This window comes from Manis pentadactyla, chromosome 5 (assembly GCF_030020395.1).
Source record: "Manis pentadactyla isolate mManPen7 chromosome 5, mManPen7.hap1, whole genome shotgun sequence".
NCBI lineage: Eukaryota > Metazoa > Chordata > Mammalia > Pholidota > Manidae > Manis > Manis pentadactyla.
The window spans coordinates 76725252-76741625 of NC_080023.1; positions in this window are offsets into that span (position 1 = coordinate 76725252).

Here is a 16374-nt window from a genome sequence, read left to right on the forward strand (position 1 = left end):
TGAAAGAATAATATTTTGGTGTATCTTTGGTGTGTGTGTGCGTGCACGTGAGGATGGATGTGTGTGTGTGTTTTACAAAGGAAATGTTTCAAGGGTGACTATATGAGGATCAATCCTGTACATTCTCAAAATCCCTAAGGCCGTTTGCCCTCCTATTTTTCTTTCCACATAACGTTTAGAAATCTTGATGAATTAGGGTCATTACTAAATTGTGTGTCACCACAAATTTAATCTTTAGCATTAGTGCTTGAGCCACAGACCCTTATATTATACTGTATTTGCATTTTCAAGAAATACAGTTACAATTTTACTTCACCATTTTAAGCTATCAACCAGGAATGATAAAGCTATGCAAAAACAATCAAAACCCTTTTTGTGGTGTTCTTGCAACTTAAATTTCAATTAAAATATAGACTGAAACTCATTTAAAAATATTTTCCTGCAAGATGGCTCAGAAGATTATTCTAGTAATATTAATCCACATCCATATTTCTTTCTCTTAATTTTCTCTATTAAAAATTCACTTTAAATGCAGAGAAAATGAGAGAAGAAGAGGGTAAGGATCAAGAGAAGCAGGATACAGAGAAAGATATAATATTAAATGAAAGATTTTTTAGGCATAATTACATTAATATGGAATAAGAAAATGACAAAGATATTAAAGGAAATTGTAAGTGCAAAAATGTACATGCAAAACTATTAATGATTCTTTTGTTTGTAGAAATCTTTAAGGAAAACCTTAGAGAAAATTAAATGAGAAAAGCATTGTCTTTTTCATCACACAGAGTGTTTTAGATTGTCCCATTTACTTATTCAGTCTTCATTTAAGGCAAAATTCTAAGTGTAATATTTGTCATAGAATCTATAAGCATATTTAAAAAGTGAAAGTATTTTTGGCATATTGTGATAGCATAAAATAGATCAAATTAAAGATAAATGTTCAAAGTTGTGTAACTACCATAAAATAAATAGAATTTGAGCAGGATAGAAAATCAGCATAGCAATCATGAATTTCTGGCTCTGGTTGAATTCTTTTGAGTTGGAAACACATTTAAGTGTTATATATAAAACTTCTTCCTTAGTTGTAAGCACATATAATAAATTTGTTTATACAGGAGAGAAAGATTTGGGGACATAGGGAAGGAAAGCTAAAATAAGATCATAGTTCCATGATCCTTAGAATGAGGCTTTTTAGTTTGTTTTTGTTTTTTGGTGGCTGCTTTAGCATGGTTCTGCCCTATCATAAAGTGTTCACCATTAGATATCTTGCCTGTAGTCTGAAAACAGCAGGTAATCAAAAACCTAAAATGCTACTTTCTATCTACATGGACACACCTTTTTGAGATGTCATCTATCCATGATTTTTCAGGCAGTTGCTCTGAAAGCTCTAGAAGGAAGGAAAACTGACATAGGCTCTTGAAGGAAAATGTGTACTTCATGACTGGCAATATAAATTGGTAATTAAACTTAGGACAGAACAGATGTTGTTCAATATTCCTTAGTTTTGATTAGCACAGAAATAGACACAAAAAGGGACTTCTGATGGATTATGGACATGAAAGGGAAAGGGAAAAACTACAAAGCAAACAGAAGAAAATTTAGGAGAACATCTTTGTGACCTGGGGGGAGAAGAACTTCAAAAATAAAATTTCAGAAATAAATCATATGGCAATTTAAACATATGTTTGTATCAAAATTAAGGTTTTATATTCAACACAGTAAACTAGGGGCAAATGATCAACTAGGGTTTGGAACTTGCAAGTCCAAAATTGAAAATCAATTCGTATGTACAATGGAAGTATTGCTTCTTCAAATCAACTATAAGAAAGCTCTGTTAGAAAACTGGCAAGATTATAAACAGTTTAAATTTAGAGAGAAGGAAATCCTGAACATTAGGAATGCATACTGAAGAGCTGGTCAAATTCATTGGCAAACTAAATCTGTAAGGAGATTTATACCTCATGTATTAGATGGATACAAATTAGAGCACTGGATAATGCCAAGTTTTGTTGAAGACATGGAGATATAAGAAATCTTATTTGCTGTTACCAGGAATGTTGATTGGTACAGTCATTTTGGAAACTTATATAATATTACTCACACACATTAAGCTTTCACATACCATATTATATTCTATTTTTGGGTTTATACTCCAAGAAATTGTCACACAAGGCTATAAAGGGCCCATACAAGGGTGCTCATCTTATCATTGTTGTGGAAATACAATCAATTCATGTGGCCATCCCTGGAAAGAAGAGAGGTAAAATGTGGGGAAGGGAGAAATTTGAAGTCTTAGATGTATACATAACTCCATATGAATCTTAAAAGCATCTTGTTCAATGAAAAAGCAAAAACAAATGAAGTGCATAACCAATTCTATTTACATAATTAAAAATACATTTGTACCAAATAACACTATTTGGTTTATATGGGACATACATGACAAATAACATCAGGCAACACATTAGATTAGATAAGGTTGTCTTTTGGGGTGAGTCCTTGAACATATTTATATTAGCTGAATTAACATTCACGCCACCTAATCCAATTTAAATTTCCTATCCCCTTGATAATTAACAACTATAAAGATCTGTTTCTATTAGCAGTATGTTCTCTCCACTATGCTATAGGTCTCATTGTGTGGTTTCTTTACATAACTAATATGTATATTTTTATTATATACCCTTAACTTTATGGAAAATACTGCAAAGACAATGGATTTTGTTATCTTACTCTGAAAAGTATCAATTGTTACAAAGTGCAGTTAACTTCATTGAGCTAATATTCTAAACTGTCTCTCCATGAAGTGGGCAATAGCTGCAAACTCCATGGAATCTTTTCAGCTCCATTCAGCTGTTAACAGGTCTCCAGTGGAAAACCTTCATGTAGAATAACCCACTTATAAATCAGCCAACTATTTGGATGGAATTTAAACCAACTTAGATATTTGGGGTTTTCTGTAGCTCTGTCCTTTTTGGCATATTCTCCCCTACATTCCAGGTACTCAAGCAACCCCAGTCTCCATCTATGACTCCCCAAATCAATAATTCTCTGGCTTTTTTCTTGAGTTCCAGATATTTTGAGCCTTGAGGACTATAGAGTCCCTCCCACAAAAAGCCACATGAATTTAAATCTCACTTGGTTCCAATATCTTCTAAGATTTGGCTCAGCTTCAGTTTTGCCTGTTTATTCACCCTGCATTATCTTGAAATAAGTTTTTAAATATATTGTCCAGATTTTATAACTGCTATCTATGGAAAGATAATTCAAACTATTCTGCCATTTCTGACACACATAAAATAATAAATTAGCTCATATAGTTAATTTATGAACAAACATTTCCAGGAAGCATTAAAAATAATTTCCCTGCTTAGGGATATACAAAGATTCTCTACCTCATGAGAAATTCATTTTGATAACTTTTAACACTGTGATTAGAATCAAACAGGCAAAATATCCAGACAGGTTGTTAAGTTATAGTGGTAAAATCTGTACTCTAAATTTTAAATGTCAAAGCCTCTTATAACATGGATAATCTCATATTTCTAACCTCAACATCCTATCTTCAAATCTAGTCTTATACTCTACCACATGGTTTTGCACATTGCTAAAGGCACTAAGCTTGATGTTTCTAAAAGTACTGTAATTTTTTTTAACCTCTTCCACTTTCTACACATACAGTTTGTCCTGCTATTACCCAGGAAACGTCAAAGAAATAAATGTAGCTACTCCTCACTTTGCTTATCTAACTTACATTTTCTCTTTCCATTGGCCAACTTAGCACACATTCATATTATTGTAATCATTTTCTCTACCTTCAAAATGGAATAGAAATGCAACAAATATGTCCTGTTCACTAATTTAGCCATAGTAATCTGTACAAATGCTCTATAAAAATGTATTCAGAGAATAAATAAGTAGATGAATGGATGAATGCCATTTTATACCTCCCAAAAGAAACTCCTTCAGGAAGAGGGGTTGTGTGGAGATTGTAGAAGGAGTTAAAATACTTAGGGATATAAAACATCCCTCGAATTACACTTCGTAAGTAGGCATTTCTTCAATATACCCATAAATCTTACCCTGGTTGAAGAGACAGTACAGAAAAGGAAATAACAATTTATACATTAATTATAAGATGCACCAAATTAATTGTTTCATTTAATGATTCAAACCCTTTTCAGCAACACTAATCCAAAGGGATATAAAAATCGTAAATGATGTCTTATAGACACAGAAATCTTTAATAATAATTTCAAGGTGATATGTGTCTCACTAGAGTTTCTGATCCATTATTTCATTAATTCTGTCAGTATTAAGACACTTGAATCTGAGAAACGAAGGCTGTGGGAACTTTGAAGAACAAAATGAAGGGACAGAAATAGATGAACACTTTTGTGAATCAAATAGATGATTTTTCTCAAAGTAAAATTTTATAATTTGAGCTGATTTTTGAAAGAGTTATTAGAGTAGAATTGAGTTAATACATCATGAACAATGGTGCCTGATGTACATGGTTCTGAAATTGACTTATTTAAGAAAAATAACAGTAAACATATATAGAATATACTGTGGGGGTTATATGTATATATATAAAACTCTGTTTTATAGTAGAATTAAACAATGACAAACCTATTTAAAGTTGGTTTATAAGTACCATTCTATACACTTTCTCTGAGCTTATACATAAAGTAGAAGTCAGGAACGACATAAATCAGATGTCTAAACCTTTAAAATAAAAGTTTCATTTAAAATTTTCATTAAAGTTTAATCCTAATGTTCCATAGTTAACCACTCACGTTGGATTCTTGCTTATTCTTACACTTGATTGATACACCTTAACATAATTATTGAAGATCAATAAATTAAACTGTCTTAAATATGCTAAGTGATAGCTATTGTCTAATTTAGTATAGAGAAAATCTTCATTAACTTCATTTCCACGTAAATTAGTGAACATTCTGATATTTTGGATAATTACATTAAATGTTATTACGATTTCTAAGAAGGAATCAAAAGATCAACTCAGAATATCTCTGTAATACTTTTCACTTGCTCTTTGACAGTTTAGTGGCTTCAGAAAACACTCATTTATTATCTCAAAGTCCTGAAGAGCAGAACTCAAGGGGGACTCAGCAGGGATCTCTGCTTCTGGTGTCACGAGGCTGAAATCATGATATTGGTAGAGATGGGCTCTAGTCTGGAGGCTCTGGGGAAGAATCCTCTTTCAGCATCATTTAAATTGTTGGCTGAATTCAGTTCAACGACTTGGAGGTGTGGTCTCTCTTTCCTTACTGACTACCAGCCAGGGACCACTCTCAGCAACTAGAGACCACTCTCCAGTTCCTGTAGATAATGCCCTCCATTTTCAAGCTAACAGTATGCCAGTTCTCAGGCTTACAGTTTCTTTCACTTCACCTTTTACTGCTAGATGGAGAAAACTCTGTTTCCCAAGCACTCACGTGCATATATTAGTCCTGCCTGATAATCCAAAATAATCTCCTTTAAGTAAACTGACCAGTCATCTAAATTATATTATAGAAACCTTTTTGCCATGGTATGTAACATATTCACAGCCCCAAGTATTAGGGCAGGTCATCTTGGGGGGCCATTTTTAGAGTTCTGTCTACAATCATTTATGGGAAAAAAACAAATTTGAGATTTATGCCAATAAAAAATATAATTTATACAAATTTTTCTTTTGAATTTAAGAAAGACTTTCCTTTTGATTGTATTGTCAATTAAAGAACTAATTTTCAGATCATTTTCATGCTAAGAGAATAACTTCAAAAGAATATTCATTTAGATTAAAAGCTCATATATTTGAAGCAGACATGCATAACAGAGATAAAAGTAGAAAAGCAATGATAAGCAAATTGTTAAGCCAGAAAAATGAGATCACCATTCCCATATAAATCCCACATGATTCAGGGGATACTTCCAAAACACAGAATATAGACTATGCTCTGTTTCTAGGCATCAGAGAAACCACAGGGGCCCAGAACTGTGTCAGATCATTCCACAGAGATTTGTTGTGCAAGATGTTTCCTGACTGATTGGATCCTTGGGAGTGTATTTGATTATGTTTCTAGCAATTCAATTGTAAACAAATACTTAGTCTTGTTATCTTTGATAAGCCTAAGAGAAATAATAACTAAGTCTGGATGGTTTGGGTGTTTTTTAATGTGCCAAGTTTTTCTGGGAATTTCAGACATTGATGGAAACAGTATCTTCTTTCTGATACTTAGATATTTCATTAACCTGGGAAAAAACAGCTAAAAAAACCCCTCAGAGTTAATATGGTCAAAATAGCATGGTGAAAATATGTCATCATGGAGGAGTCCTCTCTATGGATGTGTGCTGTTAAGAAGAAGAGGGTTATCTATAAACGAATATGCAATGCATCCTTTAAACAAATATACTACGTGGTGTCAATGTTCTTAACAGCAGTCTAATCATATCTTAATACTATGTGAATCATAATTTTAAGGAGCATATTCATAAAAAAGCCAACATTAGAGTAGATTGATTCAGATTTTCAATCTAGCCCAATTTGATACCATACTTTTAAAGCTATAGCTTTTCTATTATCCATTTTGAATTCTCCTTGTAATAAAAAATATAATGGAAGCCCTCAGCCATGTGAAACTTGGGTCTGAAGGCGAGTCATGCTGAGACAATGCCTGGTGCAGGCAGTGGGGATGCAACAGGTCCCTCTCCTGGCAGCTCCACGGTGCTCTACCTGTTCTCAAGAAAATTCAGACACAATGGGGGGAGAGTCTGTGTCTTTGATCCAACACACCTCTGAAGCAGACTCAGAAGGCATTATTACTTTGAAGGGAAACTAGAGATTTTTCAGGGGCCAGAGGAAAAGACTATGAGATTTTCACGTGCTCAGATTTAATCTTGACTGATCTCTAGGAGGCAGAGAAGGGGACATAAATCTGGCTGAATTTCATACAGGCTAACAAAGTGCAAGGCACATAATAGTCATACAGTTAATATTAGGTATTGATTGAAAATCAGGTTTTTTTTATCTTTCAAGTGAATAAACTAAGGTAAGATATAATAATCATATTCTTAACATTCAATAAACACCAATAGGAGCAAAACAATGAGGGATAAGAAATAGAAAACTAATTTACTTGAAGTTACACTTTCAAAAAATTCAAAATCATATATCAGACAAAAACTTCAAACAATAAATGTGAATGTAAAATTTCGTATCATGATTTATGAGATAAGAACAGTAAAAATGGCTTTGTATTACTATACAAATTCATCATTTAGTGATCTTTATGATGTTTAAAACTTACAGTTTTCTTTAGTTGAATGATCAAACTGTTTTTTGACTTGGGATTTCTCTGTCTTGAATTTGTCAGCCTGTGTCATTTCTTACCTGTTAATGATGGCATGGGCATTTTGTTTAAATATGGCAACATTTATCTGAGAAGGGTCATCCAACACCATGGCTCAAACAACCAATAAAGCACACACTTCTTTATCCTGCTCTGTCTACTGCTTCTGACATGTTGAAAACCTGTGTGGTTTTTGGCCTGCTAAGAACTATTAATGACCTAAGACTTTTTAAAGGGATTTTAAATGGTAGACTGTGGTAATGCCTTCTATTAGTTTCCATTTATTGAATTTATTGTTACTCACAAGAGTTTTAGTGGCTCAAATGTCATATTAGTTTCAGTGGCCAAAAACCTTTAAAGGGGTCTGACTGACTTCTAGACTACAGGGAAAGGGTTCTACCTCTAACTTAAAAAAAAAAATTATTAATAATCAAGGTTATATTTTGTTACTGACTAGTCAGCCCAGTTAGCATTTAGGTTTTTTTGACCTACAGTAAACTATTTTGATTATTTCAAATAATTTTATGATATTAGAAGCTACTTTCCATATAGAAAAACTGAGTCTGGTGTAATAGTGGAAAATGGGAAGAACCTGGTGGAGATGTGAAAATCTCTCTGCTTACTAAAACTCTTCACAGTGGAGGGCAGAAAGGAAATGGAGCAGACTAACAGGTTCAATGGCCAGGCTCTGAACAGAGTTGCATAAGAGGAACTGCTCCAACTCTTCAATTTAGGTAATGAGGTTAATGAATCTTTGGCTATATATGTATGTATATATTTATTCAAAAATATTTAAGACCATGTGGTAGGCATTCCAGTTTTAGGAGAATGAAACAATTTTTACATTCTATCTAGATGACAATGGGAAAATGGACAAATGAATAAAGAAAGTCAATGTGGGGGGTTGCTCTAATAGAGAATAACAAGGTTGGAGATTATTGGTTCAAAAGATATTGCTAGAAAGAGAATTCATCTCTTTCTAGCAAGAGAGTTCAGAAAATCCTCTCTGACGAAATAGTATTTAAGTTGAAACTTGGAAGTGTGAGAAAAGTCAGCCATAGGAAGAATAGGGAAAGCTTTTTTAAAAAAGACAGTGCATATGTGAAGAGTTTAAGGAATGGAAAGAGTAGGGTGTTGTTTTTGAGGAAATGAAAGACTACTGGGCCTGAAACTTTGAGAGAAATGGGTCCAGAGTGCAAATATAATGCAGGGCCTTCTAGGTTACTGTAAGGAGTTTGGATATTAATCTAAATACAATGGGAAGCCACTCACAATTTTCACTTTAGTGTCTCCATTTGAAATGACAACTCTGGTTCCTGAGTGAGGATTAAACTGGATTGAATAAAAACAGTAAGAATGGAGACAAAAGGCTGCTTCACAAACCAGGGAAGGAATGATGATGGTGCGCAGCTGGGTTGATGAAGCAGAAGCTGATAAAGATGGATGGACCATCACATAATTTGGAGGGTGAATCAACATGACTTGCTGATGGATTGGATGTGAAGTAAAGAGCTAAGGAAAACATTTGTAATTGATGTCAAGATTTAATTTTACGTTTCTCTGTCTGTGGTAGCCAGCCTCCAGGATGACCCCAGTGTTCTTCATCTCCTGGTATTCACATTCTTATATAGTCAGGCCCCTCCCACACCGGATCAGGGCTGGTCTCTATGGTGGCACGCCACTTCTAGAAAAAGTCCAGCTTTTCCTCTCTCTTGGATCAATAGCTCTGAGAAGCTAGTTGTCATACAGTACAAAGTCCACGTGGTGAGGAACTGAGGTTTCTGGAGAACTGTTAATGAGGAACAAAGGTGGTGTACTAATAGCTACATGAATGAGTCAGGAAGCAGATCCTCTAGCCCTCATCAGTCCTTCAGACGACTGCAGCTCTGGTCAACATTCAGCCTAACACTTTGTGAGGAGTGCTTGGTTCCAATTACCAACTAAGTTGCTTTCCAGTTTCCAGCTTACGGAGGCTGTGAGATAATAAATAAGCACTGGAAGTACTGGGGTAATGTGTTACACAGCCATAGACCATTAAATCACTATTGTTTATGAAAACAAAAACAGAGGAAATAAATAAGTCTTCCAAATCAGTGAAGATTTTATATTCTGGACTAACTTAGAGAAAATGTTGATATGTTTTTAGGATTCAAGTCTACTGAAATTATGTTAAATGTGCCTTTTCTTTTCTCTTGAGACTTCTAGTTAATTCCTGATTTTGTTTTGGTGTATATTAGGTATGGTGGTAGATATGGAAGTCGTAAAATTATGCTCACAGATGAAAATGCACCATTGAAGAGGGATTGGCAGAGAAATTGTCTGGGAAGGATGCATTAGGATTTTCAATACAATTTCTGTAGCTACAATTATGAAAAGATAAAAGAAAAGGATTCTTCGATTCAGCAGTCATAGTCTAAATGTCTTATTAAGGAAATGGAAAAATTGGAGATAGAGGGGGAAGAAATGAGACAAAGACGAACAAGTATAGGACAGATTTGGCGTGTTCTGCTAACACTAGATTTGTGAGATACCCTATGAAGAAACAAGATGAATGAGCAATTTGGAAAATATATGGCATAATCTAATTGAAAGAATTCACAGTGGAGATTTGTACAGTAAAGAAACCTGTTTACCTTACTGCTACCCTCTCTGTGTCTGCTTGGATTGCTATTACAAAATACCACAGACTTGGTGCTTAAACAACAGAAATACATTTTCTCACAGTTCTGGAGGTGGCAATCCATGATCAAGGTGTTGGAAGGTTTGGTTTTAACTGAGGCCTCTATCTTTGGCTTGCATATGTCTGGCTGCTTTCATATTGTGTCCTCACATGGCTTTTTCTCTCTGTCCTCACATTCCCTGGTGTCTCTTTCGGTATGTCCGGGCATGTTGGATTAGAGCCTATCCACGTGATCTCTTTTAACCTTAATTACCTCTATAAAGTCCCTATCTCCAAATACTCTCACATTCTGAGGTATAAGGCATTAAGGCTTTAGCATATGAATTCTAGACACCCTTTCAGTCCATAACACTGCATTTGTCAAAATGATTTGACAGTGGTAACCTGTACCAAGATTAAGGGGTATCCCTATGTAAAAGAATTCATCAAATTTATTCCCTAGTAAACTGGTCTGCTTCTAATTCAGTGTCTACTCCAATGGTCTGAACAGGAGAAATTTTCCCTGACCATCAGGATCAGCACTTCAGTCGTTACACGTCACTGTGGCACAGTCATGAAAACAGAAGTCACTCTGCCCATTTCAAACAGGATTTAATAGAGAAATGGTTCCAAAGTTGTTGAAAGGACTACAAGAGCAAAGGCAAAAGGAGGGGTCATGGAAGGAGTAAAAGACATTTCTCTCTTCTTTCTACCTTGTGATTTCCTGCCACCATTTCCTATTGGTGGTGCCTAAAGGAAGCCCCTAGCAAGGCAGACAGGGAAATTCAGTTAGAGACTCCCCACCCCAGCAGTGTGAGGTGGGGAGGGGTAAGTGCTAGCACAGTTGTGGCGCACCAGTTGTATTGTATGGTTAAGCAAAGCAAATACAGTATAGTCATTGCAAACAAAATGAAAATGAATTTTAATCTTTTGAATATCAAAAGATTAAGTAATCTTTAAGAAAACTGAAATCATTTCAGATATTTTAGCAAAAATCGTCCTTTTCATCAGTTTTTATAAAAGTCAAGTTCAGGATGTGATACCATACAGCTGATGGCATTATGAAAAAAAGATGTAAAAAATTTAAATGTTATCATTTGTTTCTAAACTTAGTACATTATAATACTAATCTATTTTTTATCAAATAGATAAGGCTCTTAGCTGATCATTTCATCAATATTCATCAATATATTAAAATTATTTACTATGTAATTAAATTGCCTTTCTAAGTGGATTCACCTAAATTGAACTTTTCCTGCTACCAATTTTACTCAGATACTGGGAACTACTGTAATGCCTATTAGCATTCTGCAAAACTATTTTTTCTCCATATTTTGGGGGAACATTGGTGTAAGAATAAAATATTTAACACAGTGACTGCTTTTGTATAAACTAGGTAAATTTGGTTTGCTTTATGATTGATGTGAATGTTTAGGACATTTTTCCAGGAGTACATAATTAGGTACAGTAGTTTTGTAAGGCTAAAATATAAACTAAGTGTCCTATATGCTCCTTTTCTAGCCATAATTCTGATATATGTGCAATGGGCTCTGGTTCCAAATTAGCATGTTTGTTGCCTATGAGTTCATATAGTTCTGTACTCCCATGATTTAGAGTAAGGTTATTCTTTGGGGAGGGGGGTGGCTTTATTTATTTATTTGTTTGTTTGTTTATTTATTTAAGATATCATTGATATACAATCTTATGAAGGTTTCACATGAGCAACATTGTGGTTACTACATTCACCCATATTATCAAGTGCCCCCACACCCCATTGCAGTCCTTCTACAGTAGATTTTTACAGCAATAAAATATTATTTCATTGAGGGCCTGTTTTTACCCTTTGTGTTTCACTGACATACAGATGAGTTCCTTTATTTATTTTTTTCTATATTGCTAAGGGAGGTAGGCAGATGGTTAAATAAATGATTCAAGCATATTAAAATTAAACCTGACATTTCTGATTACCTTGGCAGATAGTGACACTGACTTACCAGAATGTAATTTTAGGATAAATTATTTTAATTTTTTCATTTTTTATATAAAATTTAGTTTTATGATAAAATTATTATTATTACATGAAAAAATATATTGGTATGATGACATAGGTGGTAGCAATACATATGCTTCTTAATTTTCTCAAGAATTTATATTTTCAAGGAAAAAATTTTAAGAAATTTTTAATATTTAAGTTATGGAATTATTTTTGAATTATAATTCAGGGTCTTAACATAAATGAATATTTTCATAAACCTAGTAATGTTATGAAGTTTGTGAAATTTTTAGTTAAAATTCACTTGGAGCCAGATTTCCTTTTGTGACCTTTTTGGTGCCCAAATATAAGAGCATTCTCTTAGGATTTTCAGTCCTAAAAATATGACTAAGCCATGTTTGGTTGTGCCAAGTGACTAATTAATCATGGAAGTGTATTTAGGAAGCGTGTGGTGACCCATCTGGCAAGTTACATAGAGAAGAAAGAGATTTGTTTATCTCTACAGTATTACTCTGGAAGTAAGGGGCCTTATGTTTGGCTTCACAGACTCACTATCCTCCCCGACAGGGAGATATGAACAACCTCATTTTTAGACTAACTGAACAAACACCATGGCCATTCTCAATTTTAGTGACACAGGGAAATAATCAGACATAGAATCAGAATTTAAGATATGCATTATGAGTACATAAGAAGATAAAATGACTTTGTCAGGTGTCACATATGGGATCAAAAATAGGGCTACAGTTTACTGCATCAGTGTTCAAAGGAAGATCTTTATGCTTAATTACTGACTAGGGAGAGCCTTTATAATTCCCTAAATGTTCTTGGAATTTTGAGAAAAGATCAGAAAGATGGTAGCATTAACATATTTTTGCAACTTGACAAACTGTATCAAACTTATAAATGGTAAATTTTTTTACAAAATTATTAAAATAAATGTCAATGTATAAAAACTTGAAAATTTCCACAAACATATATTAAAAGAAAAGCCAAGTTTCTAAGTTGACAATTATCAGAAATATTGAAAGCAGTGCAATTTGGCCACACCTTTCTATACTAAAACATGAAATTTCTCAGAATTCAAAATATAAAACCAAGTATTGACTTCTCTTCTTTTTCAGAGCTGAAAACACAGGATGTATTCTCTTATTTCCTCTTCTTGCTACAAAGTCTGAATTCAAGGGACGATTACTTTAGGAATGTTACCCTAAGAAAAAAAAGGGAAGGGATCACTCAGATGCTTCCCCCACCTAACCTACTACACCACAAAATATACATATTTCCTCCTAAAATTCATTTGAATGGAACACAATTCAGGTCAAGGCAAAGACTGCCTTGACAAATACAAAAAAGCAAAAACTGTTCATTTCCTGATTCTTTCGTTACCTCTTTTATTCTTTTTATCTATTATTAAGAGTATCACTTTGCAGGCTATTCATTATCACCAGCTATTTACAAATAGTCATATGGGCAATTCGGTTAAATGTTTTATATATTGTTTGGGCTCACAAACAGGCTTATTTACCACATGTAATATGAAGGGTTTGGCACATAATTCTCATGAACAATAAAATAAGTTTGGTGACTAATTCCCTTTCTTGCTACCAGACTGGAAAATTTCCCATAAATTTTACTTGTGTTCCTCCGTTGTGACAACCATCTGCTTAGCCTTCACACCATTCTGTGGTTCAGCTAAGATGAAATTAAGATTGACAGAAGTATACACTATAAAAAAAGCAGCAAAGATAACTGGGGAGTGGAATGTTGTCTGCAGCATTGCTTTGCTTCCAGCCCCTTCATTATGACAGTATTCTGAATTCAAACATTTTGAGAGTTTGCTGAGAATTAGTTTATAACAGAGTATTTAAATACAATGAAACTAAATGTTGATAATGTATAAATATTTATTTCATTGAGTGAAAAGGTTAGCAATTTAAAACTTCATACTGTAAAGCACTCTTCCTGGCCTGCGGAAAACAATATTAACTCTCATTTTTTTTCCTTCCTTGTTGTAGGTGTAAGATTCTGAAAAAAAAACATAATTTAATAATAAATATTGAACTACAAGACTTTTATGTCAAAAGTTTCAACTATCTCAATAGATTGTAGCTCTAGTTCATGGTCACAAGGAAAACCAAGCTCATTGGTTTGTTATAAGAGAGGAAAACAACAATAGAATGGTACTGTGTGAAGTACTAGTAACATGTTGTATCAAATTATTTGAAGATAGAAGAAAAGCATTCTATGACATCCACTGGAACACATTTAAGTAAAATTGAAACTGCTCATATCAATCATAAAATAAAATTTAGTTTTGACCTTTATAATCATCTGCCTTTAAATATAGGCAATGAAAGACATATCTAAACAAGATTAGTCTTTACTCTTGCATTCTTTAAAGGAGGTGGCTTGGTAATACCCCTTAAGATTGGTCATTTAAATACAGTGGTCACTCTCATCAGAGTGTTTAAGTAATTCTCTCAACTACCATAAAATGGGAAATGGTCACTGCACATCTTTGGTTTTGTTGCTGTAAAACTACATCATAAGAACCACCCTCATAGTAATTGATAGGGAAGGCTCTGAAATGAACCAGTAAAACCACAGATTTTTATATATAAGGGGAAGCAACTTGTAAATTGTTTTATATACAATGAAAATGGTAACATTTTATTGTTTATGATAAAAACAAAAAAAACTAACTGAATCAGAGGACTTAACTGAGATTGTACTTTCTGTAAGAACATGAATTTTTTTGAGCTTTTAAAGATATTCTTTGGGGTTGCATTTCTAGCAGTTACATGGAAAACTCAGGTGATAGATTTTTTTTCTCTCTGTAGTAAAATTTGCAAATAGCCATGTGCATTTTATTAATTGAAAATCAGTTTTGATTAGGCACAGGTCAATCATTCTTGTAAATACTTGTCTTAGTCACAGTAATATTAAATATACACCATGCTACCATTTCCAGCAGATTGGTGGACCACTGACAGCAGCGAATGTAATCAAAATTTTAAGTAAAGCTTTGATAACACTAAAAAAATATTAATGGATCTATTTTTTAGGGAAGTTTAGTTTGCAGAAAATTGAGTAGATAACACAGAGAGTTCCTTTATACCCTGACTCTTTCCAGCTGCCAACCTGTATTATTAACATCGTGTGATACATTTGTTACAACTGATACCAAAATTGATACATTTTTAATAACTAAAGTCCGTATTTGGATGAACCATCTGGGTTCACTCCATGTTGTACATCCCACGGGTTTTGACTAAAGCAGAGTGACATATATCCACCATGACAGTGTCATACAGAAAAGGTTCATTACTCTAAATACCCCATGTGTTCCTCCTTTTCATCCTTCTCCCCTCCTTGAATGCCTGGCAGCTACTAATCTTTTAACATACTGTCTCTATAATGTTGCCTTTTTAAGAATGCCATATAGTTGTAGTCAAATAGTATGTTGTCTTACTGGCTTTTTTTACTAGGCAATATACATTTAAATTTCGTCCATGTCTTTTCATGGCTTGAGAGTTTATTTCTTTTCATCACTGAATACTACTCCATCATTTCAACATACCACAGTGTGTTGGTTCATTCACATTCTGAAGGACATCTTCGTAACTTCCATTTTTTGACAATTATGAATAAAGCTGCTGTACACATTCATGTGCAGGTTTTTATTTTTATATAAATTTCCAACCTAGGAACAAAATTACTAGATCACATAGTAAGATTATGATTAGCTTTTTTTTGAAACTGCCAAGTCACCTTCCAAAGTTGTGGGATCTTTTTGCATTCACACATCCAGTGAAGGAGAATTACTATTGCTCTACATCTTCACCACCATTTGGTATTGTCACTTTTTTTTTCCTGAGTTTTAGCCATTCTAATAGGTATGTAGTGCTATCTCATTATTGTCCTAATTTGCAGTTCTCTAATGTCATATGCTGTTGAGCACCTTAATATGTTTGCTTGCCATTGCTTATCTTCTGCAGTGATGTGTCTGTTTAGATCTTTTACCCATTTTTTAATTGGACTGTTTTCTTATTGCCGAGTCTTGTTCTTTTTATATTTTGGATACAAATCTTTTATCAGATTATCTGTTTTGCAAATATTTTCACATAGCTGTGGCTTGTCTTTTCATTCTCTTAAGAGTGTTTCATGTAGAACATAGATCTAGTTGATTAATGAGGATGTTCTTTTCAACTATATTCTTAATTTCCTGCTAAATCTGTCAATTAATGGTGTAGAGATATGCTGAATTCTCCAGTTCTAACAGTGGATTTGTCTTTCTTTCTGAAGTTCTATCAGGATTTGCCTCATGTACTCTGAATATCTGTTTTTAGGCACATATCCAT